The sequence below is a fragment of the Palaemon carinicauda genome, chromosome 22 (assembly GCF_036898095.1).
Source record: "Palaemon carinicauda isolate YSFRI2023 chromosome 22, ASM3689809v2, whole genome shotgun sequence".
NCBI lineage: Eukaryota > Metazoa > Arthropoda > Malacostraca > Decapoda > Palaemonidae > Palaemon > Palaemon carinicauda.
The window spans coordinates 64,334,608-64,346,993 of NC_090746.1; positions in this window are offsets into that span (position 1 = coordinate 64,334,608).

Genomic DNA, 12,386 nt, shown 5'->3' on the forward strand with positions numbered 1-12,386 from the left:
CAGCAACAGATAGCAGCAGCAAGCAGCTGAAGTTAGCAGAAGCCGCTAGCAGCAGCTAGACGCAACAGCAAGCAGCAGGTGCTAGCAGAAACAATTGCAGTAGCAAGCAGCTGCAGCAGAAGCAAGCAGCAGCAGCTAGTAAAAGCAGCAGCAGCAGCAAGCAGCAGCAACCGCTAGCAAGAGCAGCAGTAGTAGCAGCAACCGCTAGCAAGAGCAGCAGTAGCAGCAGCAACAGCACCAGCAACTAGCACTAGGAAGTAGCAGCAGCAAGTAGCAGAAAGCAAAAACATCAACAGCATGCAGCTGCTAGCAGTAGCAGCAGCAGACAGTAGCAGAGAGAGCAGCTACCATTAATAGCAGCTAACAGCATCAGTTATGAGCTAGCAGCAAGCAGCTGGGTGGCGTGAGAGGCAGGAGGAAAAGCAGCAAAACACATAAGAAAATAAAAATGAATATAAAAACTTTTAAAAATAGAAAAAAAATAAAATAAAAGCAGCAGCAAAAAGAGAAGGAAGAGAAGAAGGAGGAGAAGGAGGAGGAGAAACAACAAAAACATAAAAAATAAAAAAAATATAAATTAAACAACCCCCCCCAAATGTAGCAGCAGCAACAAGAGAAGGAAGAGAAGAAGGAGGAGAAACAACAAAAACATAACAAATCCAAAAGGAAAAAAAAGTAGCAGCAGCAACAAGAGAAGGAAGAGTAGCAGGAGGAAAAGAAGGAGAAACAACAAAAACATAACAAATCCAAAAAAAAAAAGTAGCAGCAGCAACAAGAGAAGAAAGAGATGCAGGAGGAGAAGAAGGAGGAGAAACAACAAAAAAATAAAAAATCCCCCCCAAAAAAAGTAGCAGCAGTAACAACAGAAGGAAGAGAAGCAGGAGGAGAAAGAAGAGGAGAAACAACAAAAAATAAAAAAAACAAAAAAAAAGTAGCAGCAGCAACAAGAGAAGGAAGAGAAGCAGGAGGAGAAAAAAGAGGAGAAACAACAAAAAATAAAAAATCCCCCCAAAAAAGCAGCAGCAACAAGAGAAGGAAGAGAAGCAGGAGAAACAACATAAAAATAAAAAATCCAAAAAAAGTAGCAGCAGCAACAAGAGAAGAAAGAGAAGCAGGAGGAGAAAAAGGAGGAGAAACAACAAAAAGAAATCCTAAAAACAAAATAGCAGCAGAAACAAGAGAAGGAAGAGAAGCAGGAGGAGAAAAAGAAGGAGAAACAACAAAAAAATAAAAAATCCAAAAAAAGTAGCAGCAGCAACCAAAGAAGGAAGAGAAGCAGGAGAAAAAGGAGGAGAAACAAAAAAAAAGTAGCAGCAGCAACAAGAGAAGGAAGAGAAGCAGGAGGAAAAAAAGGAGGAAAAACAAAAAAAATCCTAAAAAAAGGAGCAACAGCAACAAGAGAAGGAAGAGAAGCAGGAGGAGAAAAAGGAGGAGAAACAACAAAAAAATAAAACATCCAAAAAAAAAAGTAGCAGCAGCAACAAGCGAAGGAAGAGAAGCAGGAGGAGAAAAAGGAGGAGAAACAACAAAAAAATAAAACATCCAAAAAAAAAGTAGCAGCAGCAACAAGAGAAGGAAGAGAAGCAGGAGGAGAAAAAGGAGGAGAAACAACAAAAATATAACAAATGCAAAAAGAAAAAAAAGTAGCAGCAGCAACAAGAGAAGGAAGAGAAGCAGGAGGAGAAAATGGAGGAGAAACAACAAAAAAATAAAAAATCCAAAAAAAAGTAGCAGCAGCAACAAGAGAAGGAAGAGAAGCAGGAGGAGAAAAAGGAGGAGAAACAACAAAAAAATAAAAAATCCAAAAAAAAGTAGCTGCAGCAACAAGAGAAAGGAAGAGAAGCAGGAGGAGAAACAAAAAAAAATAAAAAATAAAAAAAGTAGCAGCAGCAACAAGAGAAGGAAGAGAAGCAGGAGGAGAAAAAGGAGGAGAAACAAAAAAAAAATAAAAAATCCAAAAAAAGCAGCAGCAGCAACAAGAGAAGGAAGAGAAGCAGGAGAAGAAAGAGGAGAAACAATAAAAAATTTAAAAAAAAAAGTAGCAGCAGCAACAAGAGAAGGAAGAGAAGCAGGAGGAGAAAAAGGAGGAGAAACAAAAAAAAAATAAAAAATCCAAAAAAAGTAGCAGCAGCAACAAGAGAAGGAAGAGAAACAGGAGGAGAAAAAGGAGAAAAAAAATTAGCAGCAGCAACAAGAGAAGGAAGAGAAGCAGGAGGAGAAAAAGGAGGAGAAACAACAAAAAAAATAAAAAATCCTAAAAAAAAGTAGCAGCAGCAACAAGAGAAGGAAAAGAAGCAGGAGGAGAAACAACAAAAAAATAAAAAATCCAAAAAAAAGTAGCAGCAGCAACAAGAGAAGGAAGAGAAGCAGGAGGAGAAAAAGGAGGAGAAACAAAAAAAAGTAGCAGCAGCAACAAGAGAAGGAAGAGAAGCAGGAGAAAAAGGAGGAGAAACAACATAAAAAATAAAAAATCCAAAAAAAAGTAGCAGCAGCAACAAGAGAAGGAAGAGAAGCAGAAGAAAAAGGAAGAGAAACAACAAAAAAATAATAAAATCCAAAAAAAAAAGTAGCAGCAGCAACAAGAGAAGGAAGAGAAGCTGGAGGAGAAACAACAAAAACATAACAAATCCTAAAAAAATTAGCAACAGCAACAATAGAACGAAGAGATACAGGAGGAGAAGGAGAAATAACAAAAACATAAAAAATAAAAAAAGTAGCAACAGCAACAAGAGAAGGAAGAGAAGCAGGAGAAGAAGGAGAAACAACAAAAACATAACAAATCCAAAAAAAAGTAGCAGCAGCAACAACAGAAGGAAGAGAAGCAGGAGGCGAAGAAGGAGAAACAACAAAAACATAACAAATCCAAAAAAAGGTAGCAACAGCAACAAGAGAAGGAAGAGAAGCAGGAGGAGAAAAAGGAGGAGAAACAACAAAAACATAACAAATCCAAAAAAAAGTAGCAGCAGCAACAAGAGAAGGAAGAGAAGCAGGAGGAGAAACAACAAAAAACATAACAAATAAATAAAAAAGGAGCAGCAGCAACAAGAGAAGGAAGAGAAGCAGGAGAAGAAGGAGGAGAAACAACAAAAACATAACAAATCCAAAAAAAATAAAAAGTAGCAAAAGCAACAAGAGAAGGAAGAGAAGTAGGAGGAGAAAAAGGAGGAGAAACAACAAAATCATAACAAATCCAAAAAAAGAAAAATTAGCAGCAGCAACAAGAGAAGAAGAGAAGCAGGAGCAGAAAAAAAAATCAGACCAAAAAATACAAGAAAATGAAAAACTATAAAATCCAAATAAATAAAATATGAAAACCAAAAAATATAAGTTAAAATAGATACTATAAAATAAAAGAAAACAAAAACAAAATTCCCCCCCTCCCCCAAAAGAAGCAGCAACAGCAACAAGAGAAGGAAGAGTAACATGAGGAGAAGAGGGAGAAGAAGCAACAAAAAACAAAACAAAAATCCAAAGAGAAAAAAAAATTCAATAAAAAAATATATAACCAAAAGATCCCCCAAAAAGTACCAGCAGCAACAAGAGAAGGAAGAGAAGCAGGAGAAGAGTGAGAAGAAGCAACCAAAAAAAAAAAAAAAATAAAAAATAAATAAAAATAAACAAATAAATGAATAAAAAAAGATTAAATAAATATAAAGTAATAAAATAAAAAAGGGAAGCAGCAGAAACATGAGAAGGAAGGGAGGCAGGAGGAGATGAAGAAAAAAAAACAATAAAATCTAAAAAAAAAAAAGAAGTTACAAGAGATGGAAGAGAAGGAGGAGGAGAAGAAGGGGAAGCAACAAATATCATTAAAAAAAATGAATAAATGAATAAAAAACAATAAAATCCCCCCCCCAAATTTAAAAAAAGCAGCAGCAAATAGAAAAGAGAAGCAGGAGTAGAAAAAAAAAAAAACAAAAACAAAAAAACATGAAAAAAATATCAGACCAAAAAAAAAAAAAAAATAAAAAACTATAAAATCCCCCCCACAAAAAGATCAAAATCAAATAATCCATATATAAATAAAAGCTATAAAATAAAATAAACAAAAACCCAAAAAACCCTCCCCCCCAAAAAAAAAGAAGCAGCAACAGCAGAAGAAAGAGAAGTAGGAGGGAAAGGAGGAAAAGCAACAAAAAACAAAAAATTGAAAAGAAGAAAACTATAAAATCCATAAAAAATATGAATAAAAAGTAGCAGCAACAAGACAAGGAAGAGAAGCAGGAGGAGAAAGAGAAGAACCAGCAAAAAAAAAAAAAAAAAAAAAAAGTTTTGCCTCCTGCTTCTCTTCCTTGTCGTGTTGCTGCTGCTTTTTATTCATATCTTTATGGATTTTATAGTTCTTATTTTCTTTATTTTTCAGATCTTTTGTTTTTTGTTGCTTTTACTCCTACTTCTCTTTCTTCTGCTGTTGCTTCTTTTTTTTGGGGGGGGGAGGGATTTTTGGGTTTTTGTTTTTTTTTCATTTTATAGTTTTTACTTATATATGGATTATTTGGTTTTTATCTTTTTGTGGGGAGGATTTTATAGTTTTTTGTTTTCATTTTTTATTTTTTGTTCTGGTATTTTCTTTTTTATTTGTATTCCCCCCCCCAAAAAAAAAAAATTACCCCACCACAAAATAAAGGCAGCAACGTCAATACAGGAAAGAGGAGCACGAGAAGTAGCCACAAAAAAAAAAAAAAAAAAAAAAAAAAAAAAAAAAAAAAAAAAAAAAAAGATAATAAAAAACCATTATTTACGATAAAAAATAAAAAGAAAAAAAATGTATAAAATAAACAGAAGGAACAGCAACAAGAAAAGGAAGAGAAGCAGGAGAAGAAGAAGCAAAAAGAACATTAAAAAAAAAATTGACTACTAATTAAAATAAAAAAATCTTTTTCAGGAGGACATATCCTTTAGTGTAGAAGTACAAGCCTACATCACCGGATAAAGTATGGACTCGGAAGGATAAAGTAATTGGACAATGGAAGATGGAGAGAAAAAGGAACTTTTTATGAGAAGGGAATATCGTTTGATGTAGAATTACAAGTCTACATCATCGGATAAAGTACGGACTCAGTTGGAAGGATCAAGTAGTTGGACTATGGAAGATGGAGTGAAAAAGGATTTTTTTTTTTTTTTTTTTTTGAGGAGGAAATATCCTTTGATGTAGAAGTACAAGTCTACATCATCGGATGAAGTACGGACTCAGTTGGAAGTATCAAGTAGTTGGACAATGGAAGATGGAGAGAAAAACACACTTTTTTTTTGAGGAGGATATATCCTTTGATGTAGAAGTACAAGCCTACATCATCGGATAAAGTAAGGACTAAGTTGGAAAGATCAAGTAGTTGGAATATGGAAGATGGAGAGAAAAAGACACTTTATTGTTTTGCTCTAGCTCCTGAGGCTAGAGCAAATAAGAATATAACTTTTTGGGTCAAACCTTTCAAAGAGCAAGCCTCATTGTCCAAACTTGAAGCAAAATGTAGTACCTTATCCAATGACCATGAGATGGGCCTTGGAGATGCTGCAGCCCTGAGTCTGGCACAGGCCTTAGGGATTTTGTTAAAAATTTCATTAGACAAGTCTACCTGAAAAGCATAAAGCAAAGGTCTTGTCAAGGCAGATTTACACGTAGTAATCGTGTTGGCTGCTAAACCTTGTTCATGAAGGTAAATAAAGAAAGACAAACAGAAATCCATCGAGATTTCCTTTGGATTCCTTGCCTTGACAAAGGCCACCCATTTCTTCCAAGATGACTCGTATTGCCTTTTGGTAGATTTTGACTTATATTCCTCTAAGCAGTCTATACTTTCTTTCGAGATCCCGAACCTTTTCTTTACTGCTAGAGAGAAAATCATGAGATGAAGGTCTCGGGTTTTCTGTAATGAAGCGAAGACAGTCGACTTCTGAACTTGTTGAGAAAGAACTGGGTCCGGCAGAGGGATCATCCTCGGCTGTAATGCCAAAATCAAGGGGAACCAGTTGCTCCGGGGCCACTTGGGGGCCACTAGGGCTGCTGTTCCTTGAAAAGATCTCAGCTTGTTGAGGACCTTCATCAGCAGATTGAATAGAGGGAAGAGGTAAATCCTGGTCCATTTGTTCCAGTCCAGGGACATGGCATCCACTGCTTCCGCTAGAGGGTCTTCGTATGGGGCCATGTATTGAAGAAGTTTCTTGTTGTCGCTCGTTGCAAAGAGATCGATCTGCAGTTCCGGGACTTGATGCAAGATGAAGGAGAATGATTGTGTGTCTAGGGACCATTCTGACTCTATGGGAACTATCCTGGATAGAGCGTCCGCTGTCACATTGCGGAACCCCTGAAGGTGAACTGCTGAAAAGTGCCATCTCTTCTTTTCCGCTAACCGGAAGATGGCCAACATCACTTGGTTGTGTTGAGGCGATTTCGAGCCTTAACGATTCAGACATCTCATTACCACCTCGCTGTCCAGAATCAGTCTTATGTGGACTGAAGGGCGAGGGGATAATTTCTTCAATGTGAGGAAGACTGCCATGGCCTCCAAAATGTTGATATGAAAGGTCTTGAATAGAGGGGACCAAGTTCATTGAGCTCTGCGTTGATGGGAGTGACATCCCCATCCTTCCAATGATGCGTCCGTGTGGATGACGACTGAGGGTGGAGGCGGTTGAAGAGGTATTGACCTCTTGAACTTTCTGGCCTCCGACCATGGCTTGAGAAGTGATCATAGCCGAATCGGTAGTGGTCTTCTTAGATCTCTTCGAGTGTTTGATGCGTATCTTCTCCAGACTCCTCACGCATCTTTTAGCTGTGCTCTTAGCACTGGGTCTGTCACTGATGCAAACTAGAGGGAGCCCAGTACTCTCTCCTGTTGGCGTCTTGAAATCCTGTCGGATTTTAGAAGTCTCCTGACAGATCCCGCTATCTCTCTCCTCTTCTTTAATGGAATGGAGAGATGATGAAACTGTAGATCCCAGTGTATGCCTAGCCATTGGAATTTCTGAGCTGGAGATAGTCGAGACTTTTTGGTGTTGATCTTGAATCCTAGATATTCCAGGAACTGGATCACTTTCTTGGATGCTTGCAAGCATTTCGCTTCGGATGCTGCCCACACCAGCCAATCATCCAGGTATGATGACACCTGGACACCCTGTAGGCGTAGTTGTTGAACGACTGCTTCCGCAAGCTTCGTGAAGATCTTTGGGGCTATGTTTAGTCCGAAGGGCATGGCTCTGAAAGTGTGCTTTCTTTTTTGTAGCCCGAATCCTAGGTAGGAGGAGAGTTGGCGATTGATCGGAATGTGCCAATAGGCATCTGCCATGTCTATGGAGACTGTGTATGCCTTTTTGGGCAACAGGGCCCTTATGTGTTGAAGGATCAGCATCTTGACCTTGTCGTTCTCGATAAACTTGTTGAGTGGCGATAAATACAGAATGACTCTGAGTTTGTTTGAGTCCTCTTGGGAACACAAAATAGCCTTCCTTGGAATTTGATGGACTTTGCCCTCTTTATCACCCGTTTGCTCAAGAGCCCTCGGGTGTATTCTTCCAGAACGGGGGTGGAGTGTTGGAAGAACTGAGGAAATGTTGGTGGAGCCATCTTCCAGCTCCACCCTAGTCCATTCTTGATTATGCTGTGGGCCTAGGGATCGAAGGTCCAGCGATCCCGGTAGAGTCGGAATCTTCCTCCTACCAGAAGCATCTCATTGCCTCTGGTTTCCGGAGGGCTTGCCTCCTCGACCGCTTGCTCCCCTACCCCCTCTTCCTCTCGAGGGACGTCTAGAGGAATCTCTACCTGACCCCCTACCTTTAGGGCAAAAGGTAGTGGTCTGCCTCTCATAGGCGGGAGTAAAGGCTGGTGACTGAGTCAACACCTGCTGGGGCACCAACTGGTAGGTGGGTTGGGGCTGTGCCACCATCTGTGACGCCGCAGTCACGGGAAGTTGTTGTAGTCTAGCAGGGCGAGTTGGCACTCTTGGCCTCTTTGTCTTCTTCGGTTGGGGACCCTCATCCGGAGAAGACTTCCTCTTAGCCGACATGCCCCACTTCTGGAGAAGGTTCCTATTCTCAGTGGCGGCCTTGTCGACTATCTCCTTGACCAAATCGTTTGGAAATAGATATTTCCCCCAGATATTGGAAGACTATCAACTTCCTGGGCTCGTGTTTAACCGCAGCCGAAGCAAACACGAACTCTCTACAAGCCCTTCTTGTCCTAACGAAGCTGTAGAAATCTTTCGTTAGGGTTGCCAAATGTGCTTTGGCCATGACGATGAAGATGTCTGGGTCTCTTTGCTCACTAGCCATTGCCTCCATGGACACCTGGAGGGACAGAGAGGCAGCAAGCCTCTCCTTTGTATCTTGTTCCCTGCGTAGGAGAAACTCAAACAAATTGGGGAGGTTTTCGTTGAACTGACGTCCAGTGATATCAGCCTCCAACTTCACAACTGAGAAGGTAAGTTGAATATCCTTCCAGTCTTTATCATCCGATGGCAATGCTAGGGAAAGAGGCCTACACTCTTCCACTGTAAGGCAAGGTTTCCCCGCTTCCACTGCCTTAACCACCGCCCTGAATGATTTTTCCGCGAAGAGAAAAACCATAATCCAAGCTGCTGGCTAGCAAAGCCTGAGCCTTCGAATGGTCAAGCACTATGACCTCCTTAGGCTCTGTCTCCTCCTTGGATACCGGTTCTGTCCTTAGACGAACAAAGCAGTCTCGATAGGACTCAGAGCTGGGCCAGAACTCGATGTCCTCGATAGGGACAGCTCCCAGCTTCTCTGAAATAAAGATCTTACCATTAAGTAATGGCATGTACTCGGCATGCCTCCACGGGTTAACCTCAGAACACGAGGGAAGATCCTACACATTGAGCCTCCGTTGAGACCCACGAGACGCTGAAATTCGAAGAATCTCCTTCCTGAATTCAGCTTCCCTTTGTTCGCTCTTCTTCTCGAACATTTCCATTATCGCTTTGATGGCAGACAGGGTGTCGTTCGACCTCACAGGTTGAGGAGCGGAGGATGTAGAGGGTACAGGTTCTGGGGCAGGAACCGACGAAACAGAGACTGTTTCGACTTCCTCTTCTTCTGTCTCCAGAGCCACCGTTGCCTCCTCTTCTCGACCTCCTGCCAGAAGGTCCTTTTCGGTGTCCTCTGACACCTCTGAAATCCTCTCATCATCTAGATGGATGTCCTTCATCGCATCTGAGACATCCGTGTCAACGGATATCTGGACACAAGGGATCTCAGGGTGAGGCTGAGGAATAACCGCATCCGCAGATGCTTTGGGGAATAGAAGGGCTCTCATACGCTCACTAGGGAGGTAAGGCCCCGTGGAATTCTTTTGAAAACCACGAACCCATTTGCGCAGCTTGTCCTGAGCTGCATCATTTGACTCAATTGTCTGGGGATTTTCAAATGCCTCATACATCAGGTCCTTACATACTGCACATACCTGTGGGTCCCAGTATTTGAGAGGTCCCTTGGTGATGGAACAGCGGGAGTGTCCTACACCCCAGATGGCCATAGAAGTTCCTGCGGCGAACACTCCAGAAAACGCTATCGCACTTGATATAGTCTTCCTGTAAAGAGAGGAAAATAAAATGAGTATAATGTAGTCTATCTCACTAGACTAATAAATATTATAATAATTATTATTATAATAATTTCCATTTTATTTTATTGCATATAGCTTAGGATAGGTAAGCTAGAAATGAAATAGGAAAGACACATACGTGTGTTTCCCGCCCAGCCAATTGCTGTGACCTCCCTCAATATCAACTCTAGGGTTATCCTCTATAACAGGCTCGATGGATTATTCTAACCTATAAGGATAGAGTAGTGTAAACAACACCCACTTCCAAGAGAGTTAATAATGAGGGTCAAAATAACTGATCATCTATCAGTGTAAAGAAAAAGGGAAAACCTTTCCCAATCTTATAAGGTCTTAACAATAGACTGCGCCTGGACACACAGAGTATGTTGGAAAAATTTACTACTGTATAATTATATGCTGTAATTTCCTGTCTGCAATATGCAATATACTACAAATGTATTGGCTGCTGTATATTCATATATAATAGTTGCTGCCGGCAAGGCTAGTACCTCAGACTTAATTCACTGGCACAAAATTGATCATACTTATAGCCGGCAGCCCACCGGCTTACCGGCAACCAACCGGACTGCCGCCGGCGGGTCACCAACTGTCGGCACACTATCCCAGCCATCATTCAATGTGACTTGGTAGTGGCCAGAGTACCCGACACAGCCGGCTCTCGCCGGCAGAGTCAGATGTGACAGTGAATTAACGGCTGCCGGACCACCAGTCTAGCCTGCTTCTTGCTGGCAAGGTTAGTGGCCGGCAGTCAGCAGATAGGTTAGTAGCTGGCGGCACTAGCCAATAGAGAGAGAGAAAGCAAGGAGTGAAGGGCGATGTAAGGGTGGCGACACTAGCCAATGTATCACTTTCTTCCTCCTAAATGAGGGTTCTAATGGAAGGGGCGATTATAACATAATCAAGCTTCCACCCATCCACCTCTATGCCGGTATCAGTCGGTCGTAGGAAGTAGATGGCAGCCCAAGGGAGGACTGGAGAACACTCAAAGCAAATGAGTCTCCTGCCGGCAGCTAGACCTGCCGAAACAGCTATCCCAGAACTTCATGTCCGACAGGGAAGTTAAACGACTAGGCTATGCAGGCAGAAGCCCAAGCCAGCCCTACAACCTGCCAGCAGTCGGCGAGATTGTAGGACGACAGCCACTGTGATGTGATGGCTAGGCCATCACTAAAGGACAGAATGGGAAGGGGAAAGGGTCCTGTATAAGATGTGAGAGGAGCCGGCGGCAAGCTGTCCCTACCACACCTAAAGGAAATTGTTTCAGTATCGGCACTATCCTAGGCGTATGGAGAATACATTCTCCAGCCTAGGGTCTGCCAATACAGTAAGGGGGCCGGCATCTTCTAACCGCCGCTTTAAATTATAAAAAAACAGAATCCCCATGCCGGTGCCATCCTAGGCAGAAAAGTAATCACTATTCTTCAGCGTAGGGTCTGCAAGCACAGGACTAGTCGATTAACCCACAGGGAGAAGGGGATCACATGACCCCTTCAAGTGCAGTCTAGGGAGGCAAGGCCTCCTATGCCAACCAACAAGATCCAACAGGGGAGTACATTCACCCTATCGATCAGCTGCCGGCACACGATAAGTGCTCTGAAGTTCTGACCCAAACCCTAAGCTCACCAACAGTAGCTAGGTAAAGGGACAGAAAACCCTAGCCTAACCTTGTCAGAATCACAATTCAAGCAAGACCAGCTAGGATTGTAGCCATAGACTACACTCAGAGGGAAGGAAGGATTACCCTATACATAAGGATAACCGGGGAGATTGTATGAAAGTATACTAAAGCCACTAGGCTACTAGCCTAGCGACAGTGAGATTGACTACCTGACTCATCGAAGCTCTCTCGTATACTATCTTGGAAGAGGAAATTTTTTATGCAATCCATATATCTTATATGTATAAATTGCCTAACATCTTCATTTAAATTTAATAGCACAAGGAACACCTATTATATCATGCAAGAGAGTTAACTAAAACGCCTAGGCTAGGAAGCCTAGCGTAAACAAGATCGGCTACGTAATTCGCCGAAACTAATAAGAATACTATCGGCATAATATAATTAATTCCAAGCAATGAAGACTACATAGCTAAATATTTTCATTTAAGCTATTATACCACGAAAGTCGTTCTGGCTAACTAAATAATTCATGCGTTACGAACGACAGCGCCAAAGGTGCCTCCGGTCCAGGCAATAGCTCTGCCAAAAAACATAGATTTTTTTTAATTAATTTTTACTTTACGGCCAGAGCTAAATTAATACAATATAAGAATTAAATACTCAACTTGCCAGAAGCAGAGGAAGCTGGAGATTGCATGATAATCCTATAACGAGAGAGCACTGGGAAAAACCATCAAGCTGAATCGCTACAGAAAAAGGAATAAAGATGGCCGACGATTATGGCGCCATCTGAGTACTCAAAGAGTAAGAAGGAAGCAGAATTTTATAACGGCTCCTCTTTTATTTTGCCACTTTTCCCCCTCGAAGCATAAACGCTATGCGGGGTGCAAATTGCTATGTGGCGTGTCAGGAATACGTACCTTGATATTATGCGATATCCTAAAAGGAAACTTTAAGGATATTCGCGCCAGGAGTTAGAATTCTGGAGACCTTAAGTTAAATTCACTGGGAATATCACTGTAGTTAAATAAACCCTAGGAAGCTACTTAAAGGAACCTTCCATCAGGACGACATGGCCTGAGCCCAGAAAAGAAACTTCGTTTTTTTTTGGGGGGGGGGGAGAACATATTCATTGATGTAGAAGTACAACCCCACATCATCAGATAAAGTACGGACTCAGTTGGAAGG